General features: G+C 36.5%; 1 protein-coding gene across 1 annotated transcript in view; it reads left to right on the forward strand.

Annotated features, from left to right (window-relative positions):
- Window positions 1-24,594, forward strand: part of LOC122805262 (dynein axonemal heavy chain 11-like) — a 4,596,980-nt gene that overhangs the window by 2,164,150 nt on the left and 2,408,236 nt on the right. The window lies entirely within an intron of this gene.

Raw genomic sequence — 24,594 nt, forward strand, 5'->3', positions numbered from 1 at the left:
ACATGTTCCAATTACCTCCTCCTTCCCCATCACACCTCCAACATTTGCTGTCTACCTGAGGAAAAATTCTCTGGAGTCTACTTGGGGTATAAAAATACCTATGTAAACACCTCCAAGCACAAATCCTAAATCTTTTAGATTTTATTGCATATTTGGGAGATATACATATATCCCTCTATTGTTTCTTTGTGAATTGCTTATCTATTCTCTCTTCCCTATTCTTGCTAAACTCCTATGATTGATTATTATAGTTATCATGCAATATTCTATATCCTGTACTAATTATTCTTTACTTAACATCAACTTCTGTTCTAGATTCTACTAAAAACTCTACCACTGCTGGTCTTTCATTTAGGACCCCCCCACCATTTCTTTCTGTTTGCCTATGCTTTGATATCAATCCTTGATAGAGAAGGCAATCTCTAACCTGCAGTCCAAATACATTCTTTGCATCTTCCCATTCTGTTACCTTTCCCTCTGTAGTTATTTGCTACCAATACCTTGGTTCTTTTGGCAGTTTTCTCCAATACATTCCAGTTCTCTCTTGCCTATTTCCCCATTTGCAGTCATCCCTATAAGCAGAATCTTCTTTCTCCATTCCTGTGTTGGCTTAGTTCTTAAAATACTTTCTGCTACTTTTTGAATATAATATTCTGTATGCTTATTGCTGTTCTCCTTAAAGATATGCATCCAAAATCTTAGTCTCTCCTTGTTTCTTCATCATCTCTTTCCATGTTAAATTATAGCTTTCTGCTTGTGCTAAGTATAGGAGCCTTAACTGTGTAGCTCTGAAATATCCCTTCAAATTGGGTAATCCCAATCTGACCTGATCTATTAAAAAATCATGTTATCACACTTGACTCTTGTTGTTTTCCCCTCCCAGATGAAATCCTTCAGCTTTGTATTAGTTGCTATCCACAACTTCTCTGGTTGATAAAAACATGCCATGCCTGGCCTGTGTGTAAGACTAAAGGGACTAAAAACATTTTAACTGCTTGCATCTTACTATCCCTATCCATATAACAGAGCTTCCATTTTCTCAGTTTTTGTATTATCTTTTGTTTAGTCTCTTCCTAAATATCCTTAGCTGTCACACCAGAATAATTTTTAATCCATGCTCCTAAATACTTAATTTTATGATGTCCCCATAAATATGAATATAACTGTACCAATTTGTGCATGGGTACATAATTTACTGCTATTGCCTTTGTTTTAGCTTCATTAATTTTGTATCCTGAAACTTAAAATGTTCTGTCCTCTTCTGATTTTGTCAGGTATAAAATGATATCACCTGCAAATAGAGCCAGCTTTTCTTGACTACCATACTAATTATATCCTTAAATTTCTGAGTCCCTTATTTTCTTTTCCAGTGGTTCAAAATATAATGAAAATAACAATAGGGAAAGTGGACACCCCTTCCTGATTCCCCTACTCAAGCAGAAATTATTAGAGGAACCCACTCAGTTTATTTTTTTGCCTCTGATCCTTCCCCATTTATTGTATATTGGAAACAATATATAAGCTTTCCCTGAAACTACTATTCCTGAAATAATATCCTCCATAACAAATACTATTATGTACTTCTAAAACAAGTCTACCTTTTCTAGTTATAGTTTTCATTCTAGGGTCTCCTGCCACATATGCAGTTCTACAAACTAAATTTTAGTCATCATCTATAAATAAAGTGACCTACTGAAAATTTATTATTTTTCCCATAATTCTTTGAAGCTGCATAACTGCAGGGTTAGGGAACTGTAGATACATGCCAAGGTAAATCTATTTCCTTGTCAATATCCCCCTCACTGCTGCAAATCTTCCATTACTTTTTTATTTCAGTCCTACCAGAATTGTAGCACCTCCTCCTATCAACATAATACTCCTATTTTGTCCTTGATATTCTGCTAAATGGCCACACTGAAATCCTCTTTTTATCAAACTCTTAAGACCATTTCTAGCCAAATGCATCTCTTGCAGCATGTTAATTCATACCTTATATTTCTTAGTATAGTTCAGTGCTTTGTATTTTCTGTACCTGTAATTGTCATTTACATTCCATGTTAAAACTGACAAAACAGCCTTTCTGTTATTTTAAAGTTACAGTTTCTTATAATGCACATCATATCTGGTATGTATATTAGCAGTTTGTACTTATTTTGTAACACTTGACTAAATACCTTTTATACAGTTACAATTTCACTAATTTATAAACAAATACACAATGTCTGTCAAAAATAATGGCACAACGATTTAGTATTTTTATTCAAAGTTAACAACAGTCTTGATCAGAACACATTAATACACAAGTAAAATCCTTAACTAGAGATATAAAAGCACATGTCACATAATTTGATCATAAAATGTATTTATCTTACACTTTTTGCCCATAAAACATTTGATATTAATTATCTCATTAAGACCTGGATGTCTATCTGCCTGTAACAAATTTTGTCACTTGGTTTCACAAGTTGCCAATTTGCTACTAAAATCTCCCTCCCACTTATCAAGTGGTCCATAATCCAAAACTTAAAAGCAAAAATTGTTAAATAAAATTATATGAATTATGAAGTCATAAAGTACATTATTCAAATGCTTAGATATTTTACATTATAATGCTTAGAATATTCTTTTTGCAAGGGACCTTATTGTCATACCAACATAAATGCAGTTGCAACCTAAACAAAACAGCAACATAAACCACTCCCCTAGATGTGCAATTCTAATATGTCCTGTCTGTAATCCTTTCTGATACACAATCAAGCATCAAAAAGGCCTATGTAGTACACACACACACACACACACACACACACACACACATATATATATATATATATATATATATATATATATATATATATATATATATACTAGCACCATTTGTATGAATCGTGCTTGTATGTGTCAGCTTTATGTTTATAATGGGTTGTAAAAGTAAGGTGTCAGAATTTTGAAACAATGCTTTCAGATTGGAAGACTTCTTAATCTCAAACTCTGGTTTAAATCAAATTAGTTCAGCAAAGTCACTATTGCATAAAAAATGTTCCAGTGGTCTTTCAGAATCTTTTTTATATATAAAATTGCCATCTGCTAATATTTGCAAATGAAACATTTGTATTTTATTAACCATTTTATTAGTGTTTCCAGTTACTAGAATAGGACAAAAATCATTTCTCTTGTTTGCAGTTTTTTTTTTAATTGACAAGCAATTACTCACCACAGCCTCTTTATATAAATAATTGTGCACTATGGTCAAGCTTTATCAAAATATTACCATCAGTAGAAATTAATCTAGAGGCATGACTCATCTGAACCTGGTAATATTATTTTTCATTAATTAGGAGAGATTATTATTAAAATAAACCTATTTCTTGACAAAAGTTTTTATTTTTTTAATATTAACAAAACCTGCCTTTTCTTTGTTAATGACCAAGTTAACATCTAAAAAATGACTTTTAAAACACTATTACATAAAGGAAAATGCAAAAATACTATACTTTGATTTAAAAATTATAAAAGCTAAAACTTTGGCCTCACTGCCTTCTCATATAGAAAATAAGTCATGTGCAAATCTTCTGTAAAAAAAAACATCTTGATTGTATAATGAACAGCACTAAATTTGCCTAAGCTAGTGGTGCTTTGGCTGTCCATAACAATCCTAATTTTTAATAATAATATCAATTGAACATAAAACTGTTCTCGTTACTAAAAGTTCAATGAGTTCTGTTGAACTCCATTGTAACAGCTGAACAAAAGAGCTAAACCATTATTTATTAAATATTCATTATTATTTGTTGCCAGTGAGTATGTATTTGTAATTTTTGTTTTTTTAACATCTTTTACTGAGAAATGCTGTGTTTTTTAACTTTCACACATTTAATTGAGCTGATTTCACATTTTTTCCAACATTTCAGTTCATGACATCCTCTCCCAAATCCCTTTTAAAATAGAATAAAAGAACTATATATAATTATTTATATATATATATATATATATATATATATATATATATATATATATATATATAAAATTAAATATATATATATATAAAATCTCTCCTAGCCACCCACTTGACTAGCCTTCCTCACTAACGTAGTGTCTTGAGCAAAGGTTATTCCTCCTCATGATTCACCTCTTCTCCCCTCTTTTGTCTTTCTTTCAAGATACAATCTTCAAAACTCTCACTACTTTGTTAAACAGAAATGTGTTGTAAACTTGTTACTGTGTTTATTGTACTTTTGTGTGTCAGTCTTTTATACTTATTGTTAATTTTCTTTATAATTGGTTTTGTAACTTGAACTACTTATATCTTTTGTATATTGATACTGTTGTTTTATATTGTACTTTTGTTTGTGTAATTCTGGAGCTTTCCTCCTTGGGTCTCCGCTGAAAATGAGCATCTGCTCAGATATACTAACCTGGCTAACAAATGTCAAAAAAATAAATAAAATAAATAATAGAAAGAACTAAATATTCCAATGCCTCAGCTCACCACAGAGGCCACATGCACTGGCATCTACTCTAAAAACAGAGGTACTTATTCTGAGTTGCATTTTGCCAGGTCTTGTCCATAAACACAATACTAATACTTTAATAGTAACATGTTTTTCTCTCCCAAGTGTTTCACTGAAAAAAATATCTCTTTGAGAAAATTCACTGACTAGCCTTGTAAAAGGCAAATAGTTTTGTGACTTTATGTTGTCTTTTTCAGTGAATCTCTGGGATGTTGAGTACTCAATTGTTGAGATATGACAATTAAAACAGGTAAGATATAGGACTGTCTAAAAAATTGATTATTTATTCTTAAGTGGAATTAAAGGGTAATATCTGTGAAGTGTAACCAACTCTGCTGCTTCAGGTGGATAATGGTCCTCTAACAGAAATTGTTTTTGGTGCTTAGGGAGAAGAATCTCCAAGGCTGAAGTCTAACAGTGATTAAGGATGTCAGTCATTGAGTAGAATGGGCAGGATTCAGAAAGGTTTCCACCATTGGGAAGCTTTTTCACTGGTGGTTGTAACTGTTTCTGATTCTTAGACAGCCCTACTGCAGTGCTTATCTTGAAGAGGTGCAACACCATGGTGAGCTGTGTCTCTGGCCTACTGCGAAGGTTAACACAAGTCACTTTTAATGGGTAGGATCACATTAGATGTAAGTGCCAGGAGAGTTTAGCAGATAGGTAGTGTTGGGAATTCTGTGCCTGTATTTATATATGTGACTTCATGTGCGAGTGTATGTAGAGGTATGACTGGTGTCATGTATTTTTGTGTAAATGTGTGTGTGTGTGTCTGGCTGATTACTGTCAGGGGAATAGTTAGGGGATAGGTAGGGTAGATGTGTTGTGTGTGGGTGTGTGTGTGTGTGTGTGTGTGTGTGTGTGTGTGTGTGTGTGTGTGTGTGTGTGTGTGTGTTTGTGTGTGTGTACGTGAGAGTACTATCGGGTAAGGGGGTATTGATTAACAGAATTTCTGTATGAGTGTGTGGTGATATCTATGAGTATATGAGTGTGTGTTTGTATGTATGTGTGTGTGGTGGGGTTACCATACTTCTAAACTTCCCCAGGCTAATGAGCAGTGGATGTTATGGAAGGTCAGTAGATACCAGGGAAACTTTTCTTTATTTTAATCACTTGAAAGGTATTAAAAGAACAAATTTTGCAGCATGAAAGACCAACTGGGGAGGAACACCAGATACCAAGGATTATTTCTACACATTAAGCTATTTAAAAAAGTTAATAGAGAACAGGCCTTGCATCTGGATACATTATTTCAACAATGTTTGGCGTCATAGCTGGCTTTAGGCACCAGTGAACTCTGCGGTCTCTGGGGGCCCCCTGTTCTTGAGGGGCCCCCAACCACAGCAAGTTATTTTACCTTGATATTGTCTAACAAAAGCTAGTACATTGGTCTTGTATACTTAATAAACCAGGTCAGTAATAATGCTTTTTTATATCTCCTTTAAAATTCAAAAATATCCTTGCTTATAGTAAGTGTTTTATCAAGCAAGAGCCTTCACATTTCCATTAAACATGTTTTACTACTAATATAGTGCCCATGGCTTAGTTAAACCTTGCTGTTGGACATTCTCTACACTAAAACTAAAACCATAGCCAGCTTTAAGTACCTGCAATACCTGTGACTGCAAGGAGGCCTCCTAAATCATCCTTTACTGTGTGGGGGCCCCCAAAAAAGCTGCTGCTAGTTGGGGAAAATTAGGAATAAAATTTATTAATTTCATGATTATTCTATTTAACCTGAACAAGGCTGTGATATGACTCTGTTAGGATAAAGCTGATAATGAACATGAGCAAGGTAAGCACTAGGGAGATCAGCAGCCCCGTGTGACCAGTGTCTGTGCATACCTTGGATTTTAAGAAGAGCTAATACTTCTGATCATCAGGGATGGTTTTCTCTTATAGGGAGTTTTATAAATACTTGCAGAATACCAGATACTGTAACTCTAAACTTTTTTACTGAAGAATTCAGCACAATAAAAATAATAGCAGAATAAAGGCTCAAAATCAGGAACACACATTAAATATTACTCTGTTTGTGTCAACATGTTTTTTTTGGACATTAAGTATAAAACTCTAATATCTGGATATATTGACTGTCTGTAATCCTGAATAATTTGCAAGCAAATCAAACTTGTTACAAACGACAGAACAAAATTATGTGCAAAATCAGGGAAGATCAGTGAAATCAGGGACAGTGACAGGTTTGCATTACTTCTTAATGAGGTAAATAAAAGTGACCCATCCCTGCTGCTGTTTGACGACTGCTTAACAGCAGTCATTGATCTGGTGTGCTGGTACCAGTGTTGCACAATGTATTGCTAAAATAAGTACAAAACTAGTATTGCTATGGCTTATGCTTGTGTGTGTGTGTGTGTGTGTGTGTGTGTGTGTGTGTGTGTGTGTGTGTGTGTGTGTATATCAGTATTATGTCTAGTGATGGCACCATTATCTCCTCAGACCCCCACACAAAATTACTAGGTGTCACAATTGACAACAAACTGAAGTTTGACCTGCACATAAATCAAACTATCAAAAACATACACAGAAAACTAGGCAGTCTGTACAAAAATAAAACATACCTAAATCAACAGACTAAGATTACCATGGCTCAAATTCTGCTCCTATCCACACTTCTATATGCTGCCCCCATCTTCACCAACTTATCCAAAACAGAAATTACAAAACTAGACATGTTGCAATCAAATTACCAGATTTGCCACAAATGCTCCCTACTGTTCCCATCATTGCCACTCACTATACCAACTAAAGTGGCTTGAACTTCCAAATCTCATTACCTTCCACCAACTAGTTTTCGCTAAAAGACTCCTAGTATATCCTGACAAAATACCAACACTATCTAATTCACTTAAAATACATGAAAACCCAAGACAACTATGCTCTAATGACAAAACCTTAATCAAGATAACCAGATCCAACAACTTAGCAGGTGATTCCCTATTTCCTAACTACATAGGTAAAATCTGGAACTCACTCCCCCCTGATAATACCTCAGCAAACACTATGATTAAGTTTAAACAACTACTAAAGGAACACCTATTTATCAATAGACAATGCCCATGCCTTTCCCCCAGGTTGACCCTCTATACCTGCTTCTTCCTCAGGACTTTCTCTGTTAACCTCCACATAGTAACTTACTGCATGTACTAGTAAGCTTACTATGCAAACCTCATCTACTAGCAGTCCTACTATACTCTAGATAACTCCCTGCTATTCATTGTACTCCCCATTTCTTTCTTACACCATCATACTCAAACACAATATTGCAAATTCACACATACTTATGGGTAAATTATACATACTCTCATTAATTCAAGTAGAAATTACTGGGCATACAACTAACGTGTCCTGCTACTACTATTTACAGCTAAAATATTTTTTTCTCTATGTACTTCTAAAATGTTATGTTTCATACTTATTCTCTGTATTTGTGAAACAATTCTGAATGTGTTTACTTGGCATTGTATATTTACAAACTGTGGAGCTTTTCTCCTGGGGCCTCCGCTGAAAATGGACATGTATCCAGTCAGATTCTCCCGGTCAACAAATGTAAAATAAAAAAATGTATATATATATATATATATATATATATATATATATATATATATATATATATATATATATATATATAGATATATAGATAGATATATAAAATGTGTGTGCATTTGTAAAAATGTTGAGTTTTATCTGTGCACACACACAGTAATGCCAGGACACATAAATTATTCTTCTGAGCGTCAGCAAAAACTGTAGCTAAGAAGAAATTATATTTCAAAAGTATGTCATAAAATGTATCCCAGAACATTCAGACACTTAGATCTTCTAAGACTCTGGGGTATCTCTACTCCCCAGACTGTGTAAATGGATACAGAGAGCTCTCTTAATCATCCTTGACTGTGTGGGGACCCCACAAACGTTGTTGCTTGAAGAAAAATGAGGAGAAAAAAATATATCAATTTTCTGATTATGCTCTTTAACCTGAACAGGGCTGTGATATGACCCTGTTAGGATAAAGCTGATAATGGCCTCTGCTCTCAACTGCACCCATTCTAAAACCAGCCCCATTCAGATGTGTGTACAGAAAGCTGCTGTAGGTTATATGGGGGGGGGCTGTGGTGTTACTCCTCACAGTCAAATCATAGAGGTGTAGACAAGAGGTCATTAAAGCTTGTGTTTGGGCTGAGGGCAGTGTGGTCATTGTTTCTTTTACATTTCTCACATATCTCAGAGGTGTACAAAGAAGATTACTACAGCTTGTGTAGGAAAAACAAAGTAGAATATGTTACTGTAGTCATTATTTTTCACTTTCCTCATAATCACACTTAGGACACAAATATGGGTGGCTGTCCTTTGAAAGTTTGGTTTGAGGAGTGAGGAGACATACTGTGTATATGTATATCAGCAGTCCCTTGAAATACATGACTGTGGCAGTCTGAACCTCTGCCTTCATCCCAGTCTAACACCAGACGGATGCATAAGCAGTCCTTTAGGAAGGGACTGGGAGGCAGGCAGTTCCCAGATAGGAGCTGTGTATCCAGACAACAAAGGGTTGCTAGTTTATTGTGAGCTACTGTTTTGTCATCTTTGAACATTATGCCTTGGGTACAACTTATATCTTCCTTGAAAGAAAAAAAAATAATAAAACTGAAATTCTTTTCTTATTTCCTAAATGGTTATTCTGGTACTGTCTTTGCTCAGGAAATATATGTTGAAAGGATGCAATGAAAATTAAAGCTGAACAGCAACACAGTTTCTTTACTTATTCATAATTAATTAAACAATTTCTGTTCAAGCCATTACTGGATGAAAAGGTGTGTAAAAAGAAAAAAAACTTTAAAATGCACTTCAAAGCATATAGAAAGTTAAAGCTTCTTGAAAAAGCTGAAAAGTAAGGCAAAATGTGAGAAAAGGAAGAAAAAAGTAATGTGCATGTTATGGGTAGCCAAAGATGGGGAGGGGGGACAGGGAGGACTGGAGGCTATTGTGTGTATGGGGGAGGTCTGAAACAGTAGGCCCAGGGCACCATTTCACCTAAGTCCAGACCTGTACATAGAGTTGCTGCAATATGTCATTGCTGCATGCCAGTAACTGTAAATGTCCCTTTTTTGTGAGATGGGCCAATGCAGTGTAGTACACAAGTCTTGTAATGTAAGAATATTGTAGCTAAAAGTCAGCCTGTGCATACTACTCCTAAAAGTTTGCAGCATAAACTAAAAGGTTGCTTAGGGAGGGTAACAGTGACGTGGAGATGCATAGACTGGAAGTGCTTGGGGGCCCCCAACTTGACATCTGCTGGGGCCCCCAAAATACTAACACTGGCCCTGTTTGGCATTACTGACTGGCTGCAGGGGTTCATTATGAACTAGGGCCATGCCCAAGACTTCTAGGCAAAGAAAGGAGATGGAACCCTAGACAACACCAGGGACTTTTTAAATATTACTCTAATCCACTTGGAAAGTTAACAGAGCAAAAAGTCTTGCATCAGAATGCATTTTCTGAACAATAAAAAAGTGAACTCTAATAATGGCATTACTGACTGACTGTAATCTCACAGCAAGAGGTTCTCCCATTCGATTCTTGGCTGGAGCACCTTCTATGTGGAGTCTGCATGTCCTCCCCATAGTCGAGTGGCATTCGAAAGACATGTGTAGAATGGGCGTGCCTTCATTGAAGGTTGGGCATCGAGCTGGCACCTCGGCACTCGTAAAAAATCTACTGCTAATTATTAGCAGACTGGAGTTCTGCTGTGGCGACCCCTAACCGGGAAAAGCCAAAAGAACAACAACAACTGACTGACGGAAATCATATGTGAGCTACAAGAGATGGGGAAAAATAAGAGATAACATTAGAGACATTCTTTAAACATGAGAAAAAGTAAGAGGTATGATGCTATATCCATTTGTGTGTATTTGGATGTATGCATATATGTGGAAGAATTAATGCACCCCCACTTGTGCTAGCACTCTGACTTGGTCACCAGCTGTGATTACTGCAAGGTCAAAAGAAAAGAGCCCGTTAGTGTTGCAGACATGCAAATTAGCTGATAATGAGGTTTTTCTGCATTGCAGCAAACATGTCTGTCTAAATCACTGGTTTCCGCAATCTTGCTAACAGCCTTTTTTGCAGCAACCTTACCACTCTTGGATGTGCCTGTATCTAAATTCTGGCCAGTGCTTTTGCAGTAAAACCTTGGCTCTTTTGCCAAACACAGGCAATTTTGTTTCAATGTAATTACCACCTTGCATAACTAGGAACCTGGAGAAGGCTGGGGGGTATTTCAACACTATTTTCCCAGAAACAGTTTGACAATTTTTATGTGCCACAGCAAACTCCAAGAAATCAAGTTTGGAGCAACAAATAAGTGAGCATAATGTCCTGAATAACTAGTCTTTTAAATAGAACAGATGATAATGAGATTTTTTTTTCAGTTACTTGATTTAAAAAGGTTCTCATAACAACATGCTGCAGAGGCATAATGATAAGAAGTACTGCAATGAAGAAAAAATGCATCTGTGCAACATGAATGAAAATAGGCTGCTTCTTTATGTGTATCACTTGTGCAACAGAGTGTTAAGTAGAAAATAAACAGAACATGTACAGGTTGTCATCAGAGTGTTTCAGCTCACTAAGCTGACTGTCTTGTGAAATGCTATGGATGTGGCAGTTAACTGGATTGTAATATTAGGGGTGCTCAGTAAACCTAACAGGGATCATACTCATAACAGAGGAGCACCACTTTCTTGAAAACTAAAAAAAAAAAAAAAAATTGCACTAGAAGTAAGAGCTGTGCAGGATGTGTCAATTAAATTAGAATGAGGTACACTTGTGTGCATGTGAGGAGGGTTGCTATAGGTGATGAAATATTCCACTCACTTGGCTGCCAAATAAAGGAAAAATCTGAGGTATGTGTAGTTGTCATTGCCCTTCCTGTACTGTAAGGCTGCACTAACCCACTAAACCTTGTCCCATTATATCAAGTCCAGGTGTCTTTTGAGCTGTCTATTGACATATCTGTAAAGTGAAGCAAAAGTCTGAAGACTCTGCTTTTATTATTAAACAGTAGGTATATGCTAACCTACCAAGCCCTGTCTCAGTGCACACAGCCAGTCTTTTCTGATCTGTCTACCAACACATCTCTCGGACAATGAAGCAGGAGTGTAAGGCTACTGCCTTTGTTGTTTCCTTTTCCTTTTCTTATGGCATGTGGTTATAGTGAGTTGTCAAGCCCTGCGCAAGTGCATACAGCTGGCCAGCTCTTGAACTAACAAATGCAAAACGAGCAGAAGCCCAAGGCTTTTATCTCTGTTGTTTCCCCCTCCTACATTACAGGTCTGTAGCAACCTACCAAGCACTGAGCACAGCTGGTCATTCCTTAAATCTGACCAACAAAGTATTTAAAACAGTGACAAAGACTGTGTTTGTTACAATTTTATTCGTACATTGCAGTGAATGCTTATTTGCTGTGCAGATGGCACAGAAACTTTCATTAAAATGCTTATAGACCTGCATGCTTGATTAAAAAAAAACAACAAAAAAATTTAAATGATTTTATCCTGAAGTATTTCTGCTTCACGATGACATGAAGTAAATGTGAATACTTTGCTGGAATAAATGTTTTAAAATTATATTATTCTAGAGAAAAATGGATCTTAATATTGTCACCATCAGAAAAATGTAGGGCAGACTTTAACTCAACAAGCAAAGAGGGCAATCATTTTATGATGGACAGAGGACACATGTATTCTGACTTTTGTGTACAATTTATAGGCTGTAATGAACCAAGAAAGAATGCAGTAATACACACTTCATTACTACTTCAAGAGAAAGATCTGTTAATGTCATTTTCCGTGCAGTACCTGTCAAGTCTGCAATCATGCATATGTAAATGGCAGATAATTTTAAATAGTCACTACTCATTGACGAAATATGTCTGGTTCTCTTTTCAGCATATACTTGAGAGTTTAATGTGTTTCTACTAACTACTGATTTTGAAATTAAAAACTGTTAAATTATATAGGTTGTTACTTCTGAAGACCTAACTGATACATTATAATACACATGCAATACCAGAAAGACAAGAGTACTCCTAGGGATAAACCTAAATATTTATTAACTTCAGGCTTAGTTGCTTACTGATTTCATCATTTCATTAACCTTAATTGTTACTTTGAACATTCCCTTTAACAACAGAATCAGTTTTCGGAGTGTATGCAGAAAATTGTGAGCTTTACTTTAGGTGTTGATATTACCAGTGGTAACTAATAAGACATCAGTCTTTCATTATTTGTGTCCTCAGTGTTTATTGCTCCCTAAATTATCAGCTTCTTCACATTAAGCTGATAGTTTCTGCCAAATGGTCTTCCAGTATGGTATTGCTCTTGTTCTTTTTCACTGTGTCATAGTATCTACTTCATACATACACAGACTTCTCATTTAACTATACTTGTTCTGTAAGAAGATCTGCATAGAGTTCATGTCTGCACCTTGAGCACTTTTTGTAGTATCTCACAAGAAGCATGATAAAAGCAGTACCTTTGCTGATGAATTCTAGGAAAGGAATTTGTAAAATGCATTTTCTATTGGATTAACATAGAAGTTCATTACATCTTGATATGCCAAGTAATGGCCTAGGGATAAGATTATCTGATTCAAGGCAAAAGTTCTTCTAACTGTTGTATGGTGCAGTATGACATACAAGACACTTGCTTATTATGCTAGAACACATGCTAATAAATATTCCAGTCTGCTTTGCCATGAGAATCTCCAATTCATTAACCACATAGTGTAACAACATTAAGGTCAACTGTATGTTGCACTATTATTGTAATCACCAAAATACTGTAGTTTGAGCTATATTTCACCCACTTACTTGCTCCCACACACAAATGCTCTCTCTCTCTCTCTTTCTATATATATATATATATATATATATATATATATATATATATATATATATATACATACATACATACATACACACATACACATATAAAGAGGCAAGTATGTATTCAGGTTTTCTAGTGCCCCCTTTTATATACTTCTTTAGTCACCCTGTCTCTGTCTAGTCTACACATACATTTGCAGGATACGTATGTCACATTTACTCAACAAAATGCTGTTGTTATTGCAATGATATGAATAAAATATTATTACAATGATAAGAATAAAACTCATTCACAAATCATTTAGTTTGGGTATACCAGATCAAAATGTATCCCGAATGCTCGTCATGAAAACCCTCTATCCAAGAAATGAGTACTTATGTTTTACATTACAAAAAAGAACTTGTGGGTCCAATTTAAAAACAAACAATTTTTTTTAATTCTTCTTTTATCTAAAATATTTTGTTGCTTATAAAATATGCATAACTTTTTTATCACGGTAATCGAGAAAATATATTGAACATGGCTTCATATACTACATATGAAATAAAAATCAAAAAGAATAATATAATCTTAAAGGATTTCAAAATATAAATTAAGCAGTTCAAGTATATTTAACTGGAAGCTGTTTAACAGAGCATATGTGAGCACCATTTTTTAAACATGTCTAAGTTATCTAGGATATAGAAACACATAAATACAAAACAAGAAAAAAGAATAATTTTTATAACTAAGATGAATTATAATTTGTATATTTTACTATGTAAAGCTGAGACTATAACAGTTCTTCAGCATAACATGTGCTGGCACATTACCTGTAACTCTTATGCAAAAGATTACCACAAATGGACATATTGCAGTGTTCTGAAGCTTAAACAACTCTTCAATGTCTGTGATATGTATTAACTCTAGTGAACACAATATGAAATTAACATGTGTGCCCTTTAGAATAGGCAACTTTTTAAATATCAGTTGCTGACAAGATAGAGAGGGAATATGCAGCAATTTAAGTATTGCCTAATATTGACAGTTCTTGCTAAAACTACAATCTGCTCATTTTCTTACTAATTTATATCCATTGCAAACATGTGGTAAACAATCTAATACATTAGGATACTTGTTTGTATATGAAAATAATTTATTAAAATACTTTGGCAAATCCAAACTCCAAATAAGATTTCCAGAAGCTGCTTGGGAGTTCTAATCTTAATCAGTTCTTGGCAAAAGAAAATAAAAATCATCCTTGATTAAATTAAACAAATCAAAATATATCCCAGTGAAAAAAATATTATTCATTAGGTGCCTTCAAGAAACAATGATACCATTTAATTCTTAGATAATGGAAATAATACAATATCTGTTGGGGCCCTTTAAAATGAGAGATGAAGCACATTGAATTGATTTATAGGTTCTTAGGTAAGTCCTAGGCCAGCTGCCCTTGCAGCCCATTTGAAGCCTATCCGATTTCCTTTCTTGTGCTCAAAATAACATCTCAGTTGGTTATAGACTGACCTTCCCCATCCCATGATTCATATTAACAATAATGAGAATAACTGGGATTATACCAGAGATAATTTTAGGGGCTCCATGCATAGGATAAAGCATTCAGGGGCTGCTTCTATCTATTAGTAGTACAGGGAGTAGTCTTGGTGGCAAATTTTCTGTTTCCCATCCTTAGCTCTAAGCCCAGATTTTATAAGACCAAACTATATGTAACAAATAACAAATCAGGAACTGGTTGAATTATCATTGCATATTGAATAGTACATAGATAATAATGTACTCAGAGAAGCCAAATAACTGTTTTGCAATAACATAAATTGCTGATGAAAAAAATTGATATTACGATAATTTTGGGGGCCTTCTGCCAGATTTCCTTCCAATTTAGAAAACATGTTGCTTTTTAAAGAGGACTAATAATTTGGTAAATGAACTGCCAAATATTAAACATTTATAAAATGAAATTACAGAGATGAAAGAGATTTTTTATCAAGGATGAGAAGTAGGTTCATAGGTTCATAGGTTCATAGGTTCATACTAGGCTATCTGCCCTAGGGCATTTATAAGCCTAGCCAGAGTGCGTTTGGCTTTCGCCACCCATTTTAAATTAAGCATTAATTTATGTATAAATGTCCTGATCAATGTCAGAAAAGGTAAGCCTGGTAAGCCAAAGTTTTAGGTTCTACTTCAAGATCATAATATTAAAAGAATTATCATATTTTTTCTATTAAATGAGTGATAGATATATATATATATATATATATATATATATATATATATATATATATATATATCAACTTCAACTAGCATAAGAAATTTTAAAATGAAGCGCTGCAATATTAATTGTAATATTTCGTTTGCTTAATAGAGGTTGACAAAGACAAAACTCATTTTATATATATATATATATATATATATATATATATATATATATATATATATATACACATATATATATGTAAGAGAGAGAGGCATGTCTTATCTTTATTATCTTAGTAACAAATGAAAGGCCAGGCTTAATAATTTTAAATAAGAAGGTAGCAGTGTGAAATGCTTTGAATTATTGTCAAATAATTGAATAGATTTAAATGGATACTTGCCTTCAAACGGAGATCTTAATGTATGAGTCTATAATGGGTATTTGATGGGTTGTGTTCATAATGACTTGAAATCAGTAAAATCTTAATGTTCTTGATTGAAAGATGAAATAACTGAAGGTTCAGTGACTTTAGATCACTTTGATGTTCATCATTACATCATTGTTGCAGTAGTCTTAGCTGTATGGGTTATATCCTGCACAGGATATAACAACTGGACATCTTCCAAAGCTTAAAATGTTTTCTCTGATTGTCCATTGGAATAATTTTCTTTTTCTAAAACCTTTTTCTAGGATGAACCAATTGTTTCAGTAGGAAAAAAAATGACATTCCAGTTTCTTTGAAAAAAAATATTTATTGCAGCATGTTCATGAAGTATTTAGCTTCAGTGATAACATATCACAGACTGCTAAGTATTTATACTTTTCCTTATTTAGATTACTTGTTTATCTTTTCAAAGTTATTTTCAAAGTGTCAGGAATCTCTCACTTGGGTAAGGGGTCTCCTTTGCAGAAATGATATCCAGGAGAATATTCAAAAGTTTTATTTGACTCCTTCCCACAAGATTGTATTCTTGGGGTTTCTCCTAGATGCTTCACTTCAAAAAGCCTTTCCTCAACAGGAAAAAAAAGTAGATCTGTATATTGATCTATTCCTGAGTTTTTCCCATCCATTCAGGACTTCAGCAAGGGAATTTCCCAGGATGTTAGGATTCATGGCATCCATGATTGTCATGTTTCCTCTCACCAGACTCCACATCAGAATGATTAAGTGGTACCTACATTAGGTTTGGTCTCAGTATCAACACCCCCCTGACTTTCAAATTCCAGTTTTGGGATTTGTAAAAAGGGAACTTTTTTGATAGAGAGACCAGTTATATCTGAACCCAGGTCTCCCATTTCCCCATCCAGCTTCAGCACAGTCTTTAACTATAGACACCTCAGACTTTGTTTTGGGGAGCTGTTCTGTGGTATTAAAAGTGCAGGGTCTTTGAAATTAAAAAGACAGAACACAACACACAAACATAGACATAAATGCACTCAGCTCTCTCTCAATCATCTGTGGTATGCTGGGCATTTACAAGTGATTACAGACAACATCACAGTGACATGGTACATATGCAAGCAGGGAGAGTTGAGATCTTACCCTCTGTGCAGTTTAGCCATAGTAGCCTGGGATATAGCAATTCAGTATAATCTCACTTGTAGTGTCTTACATTCCATCAAAATAAAATATTGTGGCAGACAAGCTGAGCAGGACCAGGACAGACCTTCATGAATGAAAACAGAATCCAGGGGGTCTTCTGGGATTTGATCCATTTGTGGGGAACACCTCAGATTGGTCTTTTTGTCTCCATTCACAGCAAATATCAAGCAAAATTATGCTCCAGGACAAGTAAGATAGGTAAACAGATACATTTTCAGATCCTTGGGCAGGAATGTTCCTGTATGCTTTTCCACCCTTTCCATTGATATCCAGGGTCATTCTGAAGATTCAGAAGGTCTCTCCAAAGATTATTCTGGTGACTTCTGCACCAGGCAGTGGTGGTACTCCCTTCTTTTGGAAATGGTCAAGGGCAATTTTCACAAGCTTTCTCATAGACTGGACCTATTCACACAAGACACAGATTGTTTGATACATCCAAGTTTGAATCGACTTCAATTAATTGCCTGGATGATAGAGTTATTTGTGTTAGAGTTGTAATACTTTTTAGGCACCTTTTTTCTGATAGTTGTTGCAGTAGATATTAATGGAGACAAACCTGCTATTAGGAAGTCATGTATTAGTAAATGGACAAAATCTTCTAGTATGTGCCAAATCAAAATCAGAACCAAGAAAAAGTTATGGCTAGTATTTTTCTGGTTCTACAATGGTGGTGTGAGTTGTTATCCTCTGACCTTTCTTACCCCTTTTACAGAAAGGGGTTTATGGGACTCTAAAAGTAGTCTGGAGGCAGCAGTTTGGTCCTCTGTACATACTTTTACAAAGTACTATAAACTTGATTCCTTTTCCAGGTCTCAAGCAGACATTGCTTGGAACATTATCCAGGAGCTTCTGGACCCTCATCCTTCCATCTCACAGTGTTTATAAGCTATGATATTCTACCCATACAGCTAAGCCTACTGCAGCAGTGATCAGATGATATAGTACAGCTTTGTAAGTAAACTTAATGTAACAGTAGATGTTTGAATGATCACTGCTGCAATGGCTGCTCCCTCCCTCCACCCCTCTCTTCTTTTGTATGTTTTTTTGTTGCCAGAGTGTGGACATTGAATTTTACTTTCCTGGCATTGTCGTGTTTTAAGTCTTTAGCCTCCCTGTTTCAGTTAGCATGAAAACTCTGACAGGACTGGCATTCAGACCATTGAATGTCTATAACTCTGCTCAACCTGTCAATGGTCTGGACATGTGGAAGGTGTCCTTAAACTTTGGAATCTGGCCATCTATTATATTATGTGAAAGATATATCCTATAAAGGTAAGGCTACTGCAGCAGTGGTAATTCAAACAACTTTTGTTATGGTAAGTTTGCTTACGCAACTGCATTAGTTTAAGGTAAGAGTCTACTCAGGCTGATTGCAGGAGATTTATGATTTCAGAGAAAATGTAGTAAACGTTTGACTGTCTTAAAGTACTCCAGTGAGATACATGGGATTATATTCTTGCAAAAATAAAGAGATGGAGAAACATTCTACTTACCGAGGAGTTTTCGCTCTACTCCCAATATGTTGCTAATAGTATCCACATGCAAATAAATTCTCTGACAAACTCAGCAGTTTTAAACCACTGCTTAAACAACATCTTAACCAATCCCGGCCATACACATGCTCATCTCAAAGTTGAGACTTTGTGTTCACCATACAATGCTCTCCAAATGCTCTTCTTAAACAGAATACACTCAGCCTCTCACTGAAATGACAAAACACCTTTTATACATAACTGCCTGTGCAATCCGCTAAGTTGCATGTGGGCTTTGTCTTTAGTAACTTCCACCTCTGTAAAATCTTAGGTTCATAGGCTCATAGGTGTGTACTAGGCTAATGACCCTGGGGCCTTTACAAGCCTAGCCCATAGACGTGCCCTGGCATTGTGCCACCTGTCAGTTCCCAGTGCCTCTATAAAGTAGAGCCACTGGAGTGATCCCTGGGATGAACTTTCTATTTCCCATGTACTAATCAAGATTTCCCTTGAAGAGGGCTAGTGAGGTGCTCTGCTTGACATGTATGGGAAGTCTATTCCAGAGCATGGGCAGTCTCTGGGTTATGAACCTGCCCCTCCAGCATGTTCTGTTGATTGTGGTAATGAGGTTGAGGTCTCTGAAGCGAGTGATGTGGTGGGATTGGGATTTCTTTAGATGTAGCATTTCTAGCAGAGCTGGGTCAGACATGGCTTTGTAAGTCAAGCAGAGATCGCCTCTTATTAGATGATATGAGACAGAGAATAGCTGGAGTTTTTTGAGGACATGTATTTAAAGCCTAGGATCCTCTTTGTGAGGTACTTTTGTGGCCTCTCCAGCTGTTGCAGGTGTCTAGTGAGGTACATGCCAAATGGGGCATTATACTCTATGATTAACCTAAAGAGGGAAGAGTAGAGAGAAATGATGAACTCTTTCTTCCTGGATGCAAAACCCTTGGTAATGAGATGTGCCACATAGAAGGACTTTCGGACCACAGTGGCAATGTGGTGGTCAAAGAAGAGTTTGCTGTCAACCTGTGTCCCCATATCTCTTATAATGCCTGCAGTGTTCAGTGGGCTCCCATTGATGTGGTAATTAGTGGGAATTGAGTTTTTCCCAAAGGGGATGACGATGCATTTTTTGGCATTAAGCTTAAGGACATGGTTTCAACATCAGTCATTGGTCTCAGTGAGGTCTTTTTGTAGGATATCTGCATCACTTGGAGAGTTAATAATAGCTCCCAGCTTGCAGTCATCTGCAAATGTGGTCAGCCAGAGTCCCTCCATATTGGCCTGGACTTCTGAGAAGTTGATGCCAAACAGGAGAGGACTCAGGACCGATCCCTGTGGGACTCAATTCATGACTGGTTGGCAGTCTGACTTTGAGTCCGCTACTTTCACACTATGGGTTCTATCTGTAAGCCAGTTTGCAACCCACCTAATGATATAGGGGTTGATGCCTAGTTTGCTGAGTTTATCAATAATTCCTGAGTGAGGAATGGTATCAAAGGCCTTGGCCAGATCAAGGTAGGCTGTATGAACTGCCTTACCTTCATCCACTGCTCTGGTGACTGACTCAAAGAAATCAACCAGGTTGAGCAGGCATGATCTACCTTTTACAAAACCAAATTGCATGGGATCTAGAGTTTGGAGATTCCCTATATCCTTGTCAATTAGGTCCATGATGATGCGATCCATAGCCTTACATATCAGAGTCATCAGGCCGATAATTTCCAGGGTCTGTAGTCACTCCTCCTTTATGGAGAGGGATGACTGTAGCAGTGCGCCATTCAGTAGGGACAAAACCTGAGGTGAGGCTGTGAGTGAACAGAGCACACAGATGTGGTGCCAGTTCACTTTGTAATTCATGTAGAACACAGCCAGGGATATTGGCGGGTCCCATGGAAGCTGTATTCTTGGCCTTAGACAATGCAGCTTTAACCTGTGGTGCAGTAATGTTGGGTGCCTGGCATTCTTCTGGTATTGAAATTCGTCCTTTGGGGAGGGAGAGGGGATAAAGTTGACACTGAATCTGTCAGCCAGTATGTTGGCAATATCTGTTGGCTCAGTATAGGAGGTACCATTGTAAAGCAACTCAGAGCAAATATGGGTATTGCCATGGTGATTCTTGATATAACTATAGAATGCTTTGTGGTTGTTTTTAGTGTTGGTCGCAATTTTGCCTTCTTAGCTGGCTTTGGAGGTTTTGATGAGGGATCTCAGCTTTTTGTTGAGGCTAATAAGGGAATTTTTCCAATCTTGGGACTTCACCTTTTTCTGCAACAGTTTCTTCCTTCTGTTGTAAAGTTTATTAATGGCAGGGGACCACCAGACTGGCTTCCTTTGTTTGGAGGAGAGCATCTTGGTTCTGTTGGGTATGGCTAGTTCCATGCATTTATGTACGTGTTTGTACATTGCATTGGTGTATGATTTGGCAGTCATGCATCTATTTTCCATTGGCATGGGTGCCGTGAAATTAGCCACCTCTGTTTTTAGGAGTCCAAAGTCAGCTTTGGAGAAGTTTTTCATGGTGGATACCTTTGCGTGGGGTGTGGGTGAGATCTGGATTTCCATGGTGATTAGTTTGTGGTCGGATCTAACCAGGGAGGAATGTATAAATGTAACTACAGCACTGTTTGTGTATAAGTGTAAATAGAAATGTAACTATGTGTTTAACTGAAATTTAGTATAATGCGATGCAAGCAAATGGAGTTATTGCTGTGGACCTACACTGAAAATGGGTATTACCCATTCAGACTTTCCAAGTAAACGAAGACAAATAAATAAATAAAAAGTTAAACTTAAGTTTGCTCCATGATTTTAAATCATCTTTTATTTTTACTGATTGATCGATCTGACTGGCACAGATTAAGATAAATGAATGTTGCTGAGTCTGTTTTGTATTTCACCCTTACAAATTTATCAGGTTAAGATGAATGAATGATGCCAGATCTAATTTGTATTTTATGATCATCATCATCAACCCACCTTTTTCACATGTTTACATTTGGTGGTGGGGGTTCATGAGCAGCTGCTGCTTCCCTTTGCTACATTTTATTTAACGCACTTTGTACTTTCTAGGGTGTGTTCCTCTCTCTTCATAGACTTTGTAGGGAAAAGTACAAATTTTATGGGGTTTTCTTCATTCAGAAGTATCTGGAAGTACTCCTTCCATATGATTGCATTGTCTTTTGGGCTGGTGTACAGATTGTTTATGGCATCACTTTTGAATGACATCTGATTTCTATCTTCTTTATCTTTCTTTAGTTGTCTTGCAACTTGATAGAGCTTTTTTGTGCCATCTGCTCTCTCACTTTCAAGAAGACGGTAGAGTTTCCCTGACTCTTTGTTGTTTGCCACTGTGACTGTCATCTTTGTCTTGTTGTTAGCCAGACAGCATTCTGACTTGTCCTGGTCCATATTTTCTGTCATTTCTTCCTGCTGTCCTTTTGTTTAATAACTTCTTTGACTTCTGCATTCTGCAACAAGCTTTCCATATGTACTACATTTCCATAGTTGGCTCAGCCCCATATATGTTCTATAATCTTTACTCATGCTGTTTTGAGATGATGCTATTCTTCTTTGGCTCCCCCCATTTTCTCATCTTCCTGAAGTACTAGAGCCCTGAGTATTTCCTTGAACTTCTATGTTCTTTCTGAATTCAGCTTCCTCTGTGATGACCTTAGGGCATTGTTTTGCAGCTGATTATGGCAGTCAGTGATTTATACTAGTTGGCCAACAATTTCACTGGGGATAACATTGCAATCACTGAAGGGACTCCATTGTCCTCTCCTTACTAGGAGGAAGTCTACCTGTGCTGACTATCATTAATCCATTTGCCAATCTAAAAATACATCTTTTCCCTTATTCCTGTTGCTGCACCTATGTGGACCCAGGCACGCCTCATATTCAGTTCTTCCTGTCCTAATATGAGCATTTACATATCAAGGAGGTCCTGCAACTGTTGCCTGAATGCTCTCATTTCCTCATCACAACCAAAGTGCAAACACACAGACAATCCCCTTAGGTAAAATTTTGGTTGCAGTCCAGTAAAATAACTTGAAGTAAAAAGAAACTCCTGAAATAAACAATATTATCCTTTAATTATACAGCACAGGATTTCATCCCACTACAAAGCCGGAACTTGAAGCAACCAGAATGTTGCCTAAGGGGATTGTCTGTGTGTTCGCACTTTGGTCATAGGTTCATAGGTAGGTACTAGGCTATTGGCCCTAGGGCCTATATAAGCCTAGCCAAACGGTACCCTGGCTTTTGCCACCCAAGAAAACTATTTTCCTGTGCCCCTGTCAAGCAAAGCCACAGAAGTGATCCCGGGGTGAATTTCCTATCTCCTATCATGTATTGGTTTATACCTTTTTCTGGTTTGCTCTCATTTCCTCACCATCACATCCCAACTGTGGGATATTAGCTGAAATTATGAAGTCTACTATATTTTAACACTGCAGTCTGAGTCACATGAGTCTGTCATTAATGCCAATGACTTCTCTCATTTTCTTCAGAAGGTTCTCTTTTACCACAATTCTCACACCATTTCAAGACTGTCCTCCTCCCATGTAATAGACTCTGAAGTCTAGGCCAAAAGACTTTGCTGTGCTGCCCTTCCAGCTTCCATCTCAAATACACAGACTCAGATCTGTAACTAGGGTTGGGTCAAGGTTGTGGCTGCCCTTATCACAAACTGCTGGTGGGGTGTGATTGACCAATACTGATGGTACAAGAGTGTAGTACTGGCACTGAATTATGAAGCTGCAAGGATATTGTGGCTTCATAAACAAATGCTGATACTGAGTTCACAGTTAGCGGTAAAGCATTCAGTGTGTGGTAGTTTCTTTAGCAATTCAGAATGTAAACTGACAACATAGCTAAAGCTTCACTTGTCATATCAATGGATCTACTTCTGCATATCTTCAGGATAAATGTCACTGTAATCTTCAGCTTTCCACACCATCAAACTATTTCTCAGAATCCTATGCCCCACAATCCATCTTCATTAACACTTGAGTAGTTTTACTAGCGTCTTTGAACCATATACATAGTTTGTGATACTGCTCACCACTGAACCTTTGTATTTCTGATAAAAACCTTATAATAGCCATATATAATTGTCTCTGAACCTGCTTCATATCCCACCTTTTAATTACAATGTATTGCATGGAACGTGATGATTATGCTTCAGTATCTGGAAAAAGATAAGTTAGTGAAGTGCTACTGTAGCATGAGATCCAATTTTAAGAAATGTTAGGCACCCCCTGCTTAACTTGTTAAGGTTGGGTCTCATGCTAGGCAATCAAATCTGCCAGTACTACCCAGCAAATGATAGTGAAAATTTGTTTCTCCCTGCTGTCTGTGCTGGTAGTGGTCCCCGACTTCCTATTATAAATTTAGAAAGTAGCTAGAATAACAGGATGTGTGTTTTCCTGCATTTTCTGAAAGATACAAGGTCTGAAACTCAGATGAATATCATTATTTAGTGACTTCAGTCCTCATTGATTTGTCTGAAAACCAAATATTTATGAGGTACAGACCAAACATGAGACAAAAATCTAGACATTCTGCAAAAATCTGGACATTTGAGAGGCATGGTAATGTGAGTATAAACATAAAGAGACTGTTGCACTGTCTTTCTGACAGTGCTTGCTAAGTGCTTTATGGCTTTGAAAGCCAGCAAAACACTTAACGATTTTCCCCCCGGTAACTAGAAGTACATGAAACAGATAAAGCTCCATGCACCACAGAGAATTATGATCAGGTCTCTAATCATATCCTTTAATTATGGGTTTTAAACATAGATGCCAAAATATTCAACTCAAAATTGAGTCTCGAACATTTAATAAACAAGTTGTGATCAGTTACCTGATCATAATAATCTATAATAACATTTTCTGCCTTACCA

The sequence above is a fragment of the Protopterus annectens genome, chromosome 6.part1 (assembly GCF_019279795.1).
Source record: "Protopterus annectens isolate FY-2018-M chromosome 6.part1, PAN1.0, whole genome shotgun sequence".
Taxonomy (NCBI): Eukaryota; Metazoa; Chordata; order Ceratodontiformes; family Protopteridae; genus Protopterus; species Protopterus annectens.